An 11,362-nucleotide genomic window follows, 5' to 3' on the forward strand; every position below is an offset into this window, starting at 1 on the left:
CGGAAATGGCTGAGACATTAAAATTATTTTGCTTCGGTCTTCACAGTGGAAGACGCAAAAACCATGCCAAAAATTGCTGGTCACAGGAATGTGGGAAGGGAGGACATTGAGACAATCACTATCACTCGGGGTGTAGTGCTGGACAGGCTAATGGGACTCAAGGTAGACAAGTCCCCTGGTCCTGATGAAATGCATCCCAGAGTATTAATAGAGATGAAGGAAGTTATAGCAGATGCATTCGTTACAATCTACCAAAATTCTCTGGACTCTGGGAGGTACCAGCGGATTGGAAAGCAGCTAATGTAACGCCTCTGTTTAAAAAAGGGGGCAGACAAAAGGCAGGTATCTACAGGCCGGTTAGTTTAACATCTGTAGTGGGGAAAATGCTTGAAACTATCATTAAGGAAGAAATAGCGGGACATCTAGATGGGAATAGTGCACCCAAGCTGACGCAGCATGGATTCATGAAAGTGAAATCATGTTTAACTAATTTACTGGAATTCTTTGAGGATATAACGACCATGGTGGATACAGGTGTACCGATGGATGTGGTGTATCGAGATTTACAAAAGGCATTCGATAAGGTGCCACATAAAAGATTACTGCAGAAGTTAGAGGTACACGGAGTCAGAGGAAATGTATCAGCATCGATAGAGAATTGGCTGGCGAACAGAAAAAAGAGAGTCGGGATAAATTAGTCCTTTTCGGGTTGGAAATCGGTGGTTAGCGGTGTGCCACAGGGATCAGTGCTGGGACCACAACTGTTTACAATTTACATAGATGACCTGGAAGAGGGGACAGAGTGTAGTGTAACAAAATATGCAGATGACACAAAGATTAGTGGGAAAGCGGGTTGTGTAGAGGATACAGAGAGGCTGCAAGGAGATTTGGATAGGTTAAGCGAATGGGCTAAGGTTTGGCAGATGGAATACTATGTCGGAAAGTGTGAGGTCATCCACCTTGGGAAAAAAAACAGTAAAAGGGAATATTATTTGAATGGGTAGAAATTACAACATGCTGAGGTGCAGAGGGACCTGGGGGTCCTTGTGCATGAATCCCAAAAAGTTAGTTTGCAGGTGCAGCAGGAAATCTGGAAGGCGAATGGAATGTTGGCCTTCATTGCGAGAGTGATGGAGTACAAAAGCTGGGAAGTCCTGCTGCAACTATATAGGGTATTGGGAAGGCCGCACATGGAGTACTGAGTACAGTTTTGGTCACCTTACTGAAAAAAGGATATACTGGCTTTGGAGGGGGTACAGCGACGTTTCACTAGGCTGATTCCGCAGATAAGGGGGTTACCATATGATGATAGATTGAGTAGACTGGGTCTTGACTCGTTGGAGTTCAGAAGGCTGAGGGGTGATCTTTTGGAAACATTTAAAATTATGAAAGGGATAGACAAGTAAGAGGCAGATACGTTGTTTCCACTAGGGGAGACTAGAACTAGGGGGAGCCAATTTAAAACCGAGTTGAGAAGGAATTTCTTCTCCCAGAGGGTTGTGATTCTGCGGAATTCTCTGCCCAAGGAAGCAGTTGAGGCTAGCTCATTGAATGTATTCAAGTCACAGATAGATAGATTTTTAACCAATAAGGGAATTCAGGGTTACGGGGAGAGGGCGGGTAAATGGAGCAGAGTCCACGGCAGATCAGCCATGATCATATTGAATGGCGGAGCAGGCTCGACGGACTAGATGACCTACTCCTGTTCCTAATTCTTATGTTCTTATGTTCTTATGTATGATGGGAGCACTAATACCACACAGCATTCGCATCTAATTCCAGCGAAGGAATCGGATAGACGCCATACTGATATGACAGTGGAAGCACCGAGAAAGGCCGAGGTTGTGAGTTCGAGCCTCACCTAATACAGCTGATGGCTTTGCTTGTGACATTTCGACAGTATTCAAATATACAATTGATGTCCTCCCAAACGTTACCTATATATTCACTCTTTTATTCCAGCACACAATATTGCAATGGAGGATGAAAATTGTACGTACATGTGAGATGGAGTGGAGGCGTTTTGACATTTAATCAATAACTCTGATGTAAATAATAATGTACCGGAAACACACTCGATTTCAAAGAGAAGATATGTAAACACATTGGTTATCTCTACATAATTCCTGCACGACATTCAACAGAAACAAGGATTTACCTGAACATTTCACGAAAACTGTTGTGCTCCGTGTTGCAATGGCTCGTGCATTGGACTTCTCGCTGATTCTGTTCTCAAGAAATATTCAAACTTGTCGATTCGAGTCCCATAAAAGTCCAATTGTAAATTAATAGAATGATCACCGCACAGCAGGAGGCCATTCGTCCCATCCAGAGCGTGCCAGCTCTCAGCTAGTCCCACTCCCCCGCCATTTCCCCATAGCCCTGCAGGACAGGGTTGGCTGGTTCCGAGGCTTGAAATTAAAAGTTTGCAGCAAACCGCAACTGCCTGTGATAGCCGGAAGGTTTATTGTTTTGGGCCTGAAATCCACTCAGGTTTTCCTGCTCGCTGCTACAATGTTTAAAGCTCCATTCAGTGCTTGAATAACTAGGAGCTGTAGCTGCCGGGCTGCCTTTATCTCTGTCAGAGCGTGAGCTCCGCCTGGGAGGGAGGCACGTTTTAACTGTCGCCCAATTATCTGCAATGATCTTTTCTGTTATTGTCTTCGCATGCATCTTTCTAACTCTCCCGAACTCTGCCTCTTGTATTTCTTTGGTTTTCAGTGATTGACTTCTCAGGTTTAAATGGACGGCCTGGGTTGATCTAACCTGCAACAAGGACAGCAATGGGCAAAGTAATACGTGGACTATAGGACAGCAATGTTGTAAATTCGGGGCAAATATCTTCATAGATATGTTCCTTCGCGCTCGCAGTGAAATAGAGCAGCACCGATTACAGTTGTCTCAATGTAGAGTGCACCTTATGTGGATGCCGACACAGACGACAATATAGAGCTATTAATGCTGTAAAATCTTATTTGATAATACAGGTCACATATTCAAAACTAGTTATGTAAAGACATTCTAATATTGTTGACGTGGAATAGTCAGCAATGCTCGCACGGCAATTGGATGCCTCTGCCCAGTTGGAAAGCTGTCTGAGTAATGCAGAACAATGATTTTCTGCTGAGCAGACCATAAGCCTACTTCTTGAAAATGGTTCTGTGGTCCCGCTAAGAGGGGATTAAGTACCATGAGAGTTCGATAGGACTGTGCCCACTTGTATAGCAGGACGTGTAGTGGGTATTTTCCCATCTTTAAAGAACAGTAATGACTCAGTTGCAGAATTTGCTCGCACCACTCGCAATTCGGCCCAAGGATGAGCCGAGCTGATCACGTGGAGTTAATACATAGAAAACTTAAAAATAGGTGCAGGAGTAGGCCATTCGGCCCTTCTAGCCTGCACCGCCATTCAATGAGTTCATGACTGAACAGGCAACTTCAGTACCCCTTTCCTGCTTTCTCGCCATACACCTTGATCCCCCTCGTAGTAAGGACTTCATCTAACTCCTTTTTGAATATATTTAGTGAATTGGCCTCAACAACTTTTTGTGGTAGAGAATTCCACAGGTTCACCACTCTCTGGGTGAAGAAGTTCCTCCGCATCTCGGTCCTAAACGGCTTACCCCTTATCCTTAGACTGTGATCCCTGGTTCTGGACTTCACCAATATTGGGAACATTCTTTCTGCATCCAACCTGACTGAACCCATCAGTATTTTAAACGTTTCTATGAGGTCCCCTCTCATTCTTCTGAACTCCAGTGAATACAAGCCCAGTTTTTCCAGTCATTCTTGCTAGGTCAGTCCCGCCATCTCGAGAATCAGTCTGGTGAACCTTCGCTGCACTCCCTCAATAGCAAGAATATCCTTCCTCGTGTTAGGAGACCAGAACTGTACACAATGCTCCAGGTGTGGCCTCACAAAGGCCCTGTACAACTGTAGCAACATCTCCCTGCCCCTGCACTCAAATCCCCTCGCTAAGAAGGCCAACATGCCATTTGCTTTCTTAACCGCCTGCTGTAACTGCATGCCTACCTTCAATGACTGATATACCATGACACCCAGTTCTCGTTGCACCTCCCCTTTTCCTAATCTGTCACCATTCAGATGTCTCTCTGTTTTTACCACCAAAGTGGATAACCTCACATTTATCTACATTATACTTCATCTGCCATGCATTTGCGCACTCACCTAACCTATCCAAGTCACTCTGCCGCCTCATTGCATCCTATGAATTCAATTCCTCCAGTCAGTAAGTTCAGTTGGGATATCAAGAAAAAATAAGAAATCGCCGTGACTTACTCAGTGAGCGCGTAGCATAATGGATAAGATGGTTATTTACGGTATGTACCATAACGTTATCAGGAAATTGCAGTTTTGAGGAGATTTGGATTCAAAGCCTAATTTATGTAAGATTCAGTCAAATGCTTGGAAGGTTTATCAGCAACAAACGCTTAACAAAGAAAATGAGCACAATCCATTAGCAGTCCATCGCCTTAACCTCTCGTCTGCCAACTAGCACAACTCAGCTATTCCATTTCAGGCTTTTTGCATCCGTATAGAAATACGCTGCAAAAAGTCCCCATCACGTCGTGTCCTGCCGTGCAACCAGATCGACAATGTTGAAATTGTACAATCAGCTTCTGTAAGCAAACGGCCTTCAGTTGCTACAGGATGGCTGTGAAATGTCTACTCAAATGATGAGGTGCAGGCCCCTTTTAGTTAGACCTGGCAGCCTGTCCACGCCGGTTTCAAAACCGACCAATGCAGAACTCTCTACAGTTAGACCACATTAGGCGAACTGTGTGCAATTCTGGTCGCTATATTATAAAATAAACTAGTGGGGCACTGGATAGGGTGCAGAGAAGTTAGTACTCTATCAGGAAAGAATCGACAGGCTCAATATATTTTTTCGTGAAATGGGAAGTTTGAGTGATTAACTAATCGAGCTCTTTAATATCTTGAAAGATTTTGATAGAGTTGATATAGTGTTTCCACTTCTGGAGAAAGTATTACTAGACACCATCAATATAAGATAAATCAGCAACAAATCAAATTGGGAATTAAGAATAATCTTCTTTACGCAGTGTGGTAAGGATGTAGAACTCACTACCACCAGAGAAGTTGAATCAAATATTATAGATGCATGTAAGGTGCGGTTAGATAAAAATATGGGGGGGAACTAAATGGAGGGCTATGCTGATAGTGCTGGATGCGAAAAGAGGGGAGGATGCTCCAGTGGACCACTAACGTCGATATTGACAGCTTGAGTCAAATAGCCTGTTTTTGCTTTGAATATCCTATGTAATCGTATGATGTCGACACCATGGGTCCAATTCAAAAGCCAACTTCTCACAACTTTCAGACCTAGAGGAAATAACACTGATTAATATTCCTGGTTAGGGTGTTTCAAAAATATGTCAAGATTGATGCTCCTTAAAGCCTACTTCGTTGAGTAAGCTTTGGGGCATCTGTCGTAAATTCTCTTTTATGTGGTTCGGTGTCAGCGTTGTTTGATTTGTCTTAAGCTTTCGTGGAGCGCCCTGTGACGTCTTACCACGTTAAAGGCGCTACATAAATGAAAGTTGTTGTTGTTGTAATATTTACATTGTCTCCCTGTTTCAGGTTTCACAGAAAACGTGCTGGTTGAGAAGGCATTCGGCATACCTACCTTTATTAGCCGAGATATATAGTACAAGAGCAGTGAAGTCATGCTTGAGCTATATAAAAAATTATTTGGGCCACAGCTAGATTACTGCATACACATCATTACAGGAAAGATGTAATTGCACTAGAGAGGGTGCAAAAGAGATTTACGAGGATGTTGCCTGGACTGGAGAATTTTGGATATGAATAATGATTCGATACGCTGGGTATTTTTTCATTGGAGCATAGGAAACTGAGGGGAAACAAAATTATGAGGGGCCTGGAGAGAGTGAATAGGAAGGGCCTATTTTTCTGAGCAGAATGGTAAACAACCAGGTGACATAGAATTAAAGTAATTGGTAGCAAGTTTAGAGGGGATTTGACGGGTAATGTTTTCACCCAGAGCAAGTTGGTAGTCTGGAACTCACTGCCTGAAAGGGTGGTAGAGGCAGAAACCCTCACCGCATTTAAAACACGCTTGGTTATGCACTTGAAGTGCAATAACCTACAGGGCTATGGACCAAAAGCTGGAACATGGGATTCCGCTGGATAGCTCTTTGTTGGCCGGCGTTGACCGGATGGGCCGAAATATCCTTCTTCCGTTCTGTAAATAACTATGATTCTATGATTCAGTTCGAAGCGAGTATCTAACTACAGATAAGCCGGAGGTGGAGACTTTATGGTAAAATTAAGAAATAGGAAAGGATTTAAGACAATAGTGGGAGTTGTGTATAGGCCCCCTAGTCACAGCTGTGAAGTACTAGAATATATAAATTTAGAGATTAGACAAGCGTGCAGTAAAGACAGTGTGGTTTTAATAGGGGATTTAAATGTTCATATATATTGGGATAATCGGACTAACACCTGTCAGAAAGATTGTGTATTTCTTGAGTGTGTCCGGGCTAGTTCTGCAACAATATGTTCCAGAACGAACAAGGGACATGCCAATTTATATTTAGTAATGAGTAACGAGCCGGGTTTATTCAACAGCCTAAGCGTAAGTGAACATGTATTTAATAGCGATCAAAACATGATCGACTTCAACGTAACGTTTGACAGGGAGATACGTGAAACAGCTACTACCGTTCTAGATTTCGGTAAGACCGACTTCAAGGGGCTGAGACAGAGACTGTCCACAACAAACTGGGAAAATCTGTGAATTGGTAAAACGATAGGAGGTATTAAAAATAATTAAATGTGATACAGAATCAGTGTATACCCCTGGGGGCCAAAAAGAACAGGCATGGGCGACTAAAGAGGTAAGGGACCACGTTAAACTAAAATTAAAAGCGTACACAAATGCAAAAAATAGCACAGATCCTAGTGAATGGGAAAGTTACAAAGAAAAGCTAAGGGGCACAAAGCAGATAGTAATTGCTACAAAGAGGGAGAATGAAAATAACCGACTGGTGAAATGAACAGACACATAGCAGATGTAAGTTAACGCAGAGAATTGTGAAGTGATACATTTTGGTAGGATGAGGAGAGGCAATATGAAATAATGATACTATTTTAACGGGGCCAGATTTATACATGAACATTTAAATCCCCTATTAAGCATCCGCCTCTGGAGATCAATGATCCCGAAACCGGTCAGAATGCTCTCCCTGTATTGTATAAACCAGCTCCAAATCGTACAATTTTAAAGAGGGGGCAGGATCGGAAGACATGAGGACTTTTCCTTTGTTAATAGACGAATAAGGTATAAAAACAAGGAAAATATGCCAAACAATTATGAGGCTTTAGCTGCAATATTGCGTTCAGTTCGTGACAACACGCTTTAGGGAAGAAGTCAAGCCTTTGCCAGAATAGATTTACTAGAATACTGCCAGAGCTGGGGACCTCATTTATACGAAGAGACTGGTGAAGCTGGGATTTCTCTCATTAGAATAGAAAATCTAACCCATGATCTTCGGTTTACGGGACCGACGCCTTAACACTTGGCCACCGCGCCTTGATAAGCTATGTGACTTGCGTTGAATTGCAACAGAATCCCACATCATTTCAATTCCTAAGCACAGACGCATATACAAAAAAATAAAGTGGGATAGTGGAACGGGCAAATGACCAGCGTCATTTATATGAAACTATCATAAAACATTTCATAAAATCATACATTACCAATGGAGAATACTTGGTCCATCGTACTCTTGAACGAGCTATCCAATTAGACCCAGCTCTTTCCACAACGCCCTGCAAAATGTGCTTCTTCAAGCATTTATCCAATTCCATTTTGAGGGTTACAATTGAATTTGCAGTGCTACGGGGAAATGACGGGGTGAGACTGGCCGAGGGTCAGCACGGGCTCGACGGGCTGAATTGTCTTCTTCCGTGCTGTAACAATTCTAAGAATCGATGACTCTATGATTCACCACCCTTTCAGGCAGTGCTTTACAGATCACAACAACTCACAGTTTCAAAACAAACAATTCTCCTCCACTTCCATTTGTTTCCTCTGTTGTTGTGGATGTTCCCAGGACTGGTTAGTTTTGGTGATGGGGAAAGATTGGGGTTATTTTCTTTCGAACAGATGAGGATAAGTGGTGACATAATTGATGTGTATAACATTATGCAGGGCCGAGATAGTGTGCAGAAGAAACACCTATACCCCTGAGCAGAGAGGTCAATAACCAAGGGGCATCGATTTAAAGTAATTGGTAAAAGGATTACACGTGAGTCGAGGAGAAACTTTTTCGCCCAGAATGAATTTCGGTCTGGAGCTCACTGACTGAAAAGTTGGTGGAGACACAATCCCTCATCACATTTAAGCAGTACTTGTATATGGATTGAATGACCCTAATCTGCAACGCTACATATCAAGAGCTGGGAAGTGCGATAGGCTTGATAGCTATTTCGATTGGCCGAGACAGGATGGGCCGAATGACCCCCTTCCCTGATGCAAACTTCTCCAAGTCTGTGATTTTATGAGGTGGGGAATGCTATTTTGTTTCCTGCACATATCTGTATCGATGGGATCTTGCTGTGTGGTAATTGGCTGCCGTATTGCCCTACAGCACATCCAGTGACTACACTTCAAGAAGTACTTCATTTTCTGTAAAACACGTTTGAATAAAATATTAATTCAGTGGATGTGGGCGTAGCTAGGAAGGCTGACATTTATTGCCCAACCCTAATTGCGTTTAAGATGGTAGTGATGTACAAACTTCGTGAACCACTGCCATACTTGGATATCCACTTAATGGCTATGGTCCAAGAGCTCGAAATTGGATTTGGCAGGATAATGCTTTGTCCACCAGCAAGGACGCGATGGGCTAAATGGTTTCCTTCTGTGCTGTAAATTTCTATGGCTCTGTGGTTCAGTCACTGAGATGATGGTACTGCCAATGTGCTGTTGTAGAAGGAGTTCCAAGATTTTCACCCCGCACAATAATGGAAAGGCGATATAATTCATGGTTCATTATCTGCTGAGTTGATACTCGAGTTGGAAAAATCAATCTTTAGCGATCATGCCCACTTCTGACCTTATGATGGAGGGCAGGTCATTGATGAAGCAGGTGATGATGATATCCTGCAGCGATATCCTGGGCTGAGATGATTGGCTTCGAAAATCGACAACCACCTTCTTTTAGGCTAGGTATGTCTCCAGCAGTGAAGATTAACCACGCAATGACTTCAACGTTAGTAGCCTCCTTGATGAAACATTCGGCCAAATACTGCTTTGATGTCAAGGCCAATCACTCTCGCCTCATTTTAGAATTAATCAATTTTGGCATTTTTTGGACCAAGGCTGTAATGATGTCTCGAGGCTGGTGGTACTGTCGGAACTCACACTGAGCAACGGCGGGCAATTCGGTCATTCTATGTTCGTGAAAGATGCTACGGGAATGCAAGCTCGTGCTGTTACTGTCTGAAAACAGCGCACAGTTGCATGATGTATATTTGTAGGATCAGATGGGTCATCGGCCTGAAATCTTACTCCTACCTTCCTCTTCCGACATACCCTACCAGGGCTTCAAAGCATGGCACGTTTTAAAATATCAGTGTTAAAAACATTGTATCATTCTATATTTCTTAAAGATTAAGACACAACTGGCAGCGAGATATCCAGTTTGCCGATGATGCAAATATTGGTGATATAGTAATTAGTGCAGATGTTAGCGTATACTTATAAAGATATATTGATAGATTAAATGAAAGGACGATTCAGTGGCAGATAGATTCCAAACAGGTAATTGTGTGGTCATCCATTTTAGTTCACAAATATAAATCCGAGTACGAATTAAATGGAGCACAGTTTGGAGGGATGGAGTTCCAAAGTGGTTTGCAGTCCCAGTGCGCATACCACTAAAATGCAGTTGCAAGTTACAAATATATTCAAAACAACTAATGGCGTGTTAGGCATTATAACTATGGGATAGACTATAAAGCCATGGAAGTTTTTCTTCAACTGTACAGAGATGTAGTTAGGCTATATCTGGGGTACTCTAAGTTATAGAATATAATAGATTCATAGACGTTTACAGCACGGAAGGAGATAATTTCGGCCCATCCTGTCCGTGCCACGGTTATCCAGCCTAATCCCACTTTCCAGCTCTCGGACCATAACTCTGCACGTTACGGCCCTTCAGGTGCACATCCAAATACGTTTTAAATGTGCTAAAGTTTTCTGCCTCTACCAATCGTTAAGGCAGTGCGTATTAGACAACCACAACTATCTGCATGCGGAAATTTCCCATCACATCTCCTGTAAACCTTCTCTAATTACTATGAATTTATGCCCGCTTGTTGTTAAGCACTCTGCTAAGGGCAATACGCCGTTTCTACCCATTATATCTAGTCCCCTTATGGGCACGGCCCCTTGGCAACTATCGGCTGGATTGGAATGTGCACTGTTCATGCTCCCCAGAATGTTACCAGGATGGCACGGGTTAAATTATGAGGAGCAATTACATAAACTAGGCCTGTACTCCCTGTAATATAGAAGGTTAAGTGTCGATTTGATTGAGATTTTTAAGGTTTTGATACGAATTGATAAGATAGATAGAGATAAAGCTTTTTGCACCGTTCGTGGGAGAGTTTTCGACAAGAGGACATAATGATAAAATCAGAGGCAGGACATTCGACGGAGAAGTTAGGAAAATCTTCTTCATGCAAAGGGTGAAGGATTTGTCTTCTACAAAAGACAGGATATACTAGCTCAATTAAAAATGTTAATTTTAGATTGATAGTTTTTGCTCGACACTGGTAAAAATGATGTGGAGCCAATGCAGATGGATGGAGATAAGATAGAGCTCAGCCAAGAATTAACAGAATGGCGAATAGGCACCAGGAGCAATGGCCTAATCCTGTTCCTATGTTCAGTCAATTGGCAGAACACCTATTATAAATAAAGAAACGTTGTCTTGAAGGGTGTATTAAAGTATATTATTTGCAGAGATTATGGACCGCTTCCACGCTTTCATAACAAACAAGCATTAAGTCTAATACTCAAACCAGTTGTTTGAATGTTTACCAGGAGCAGAGACACATCTGTTGAATTTTAATTCCAACGCATTAACATCTCGGCCGTCCTGGTCATGGGCACGCTGCAGTGCAGTGCTTGGAAATTCGGCAAATCGCTTGCAGACTCAAAATGCAGTTTTCAGCGCAGAGCAACCTACACGTCTGCATACTCTGCAAACGTGGGAGGTTATATGCCTTGTTTTTAACTGTGGATGGTGAAAAGTTGAACCGCAAAAGCACAACAGTTAGGCAAATA

The sequence above is a fragment of the Pristiophorus japonicus genome, unplaced genomic scaffold (genome assembly GCF_044704955.1).
Source record: "Pristiophorus japonicus isolate sPriJap1 unplaced genomic scaffold, sPriJap1.hap1 HAP1_SCAFFOLD_85, whole genome shotgun sequence".
NCBI classification, from domain to species: Eukaryota; Metazoa; Chordata; class Chondrichthyes; family Pristiophoridae; genus Pristiophorus; species Pristiophorus japonicus.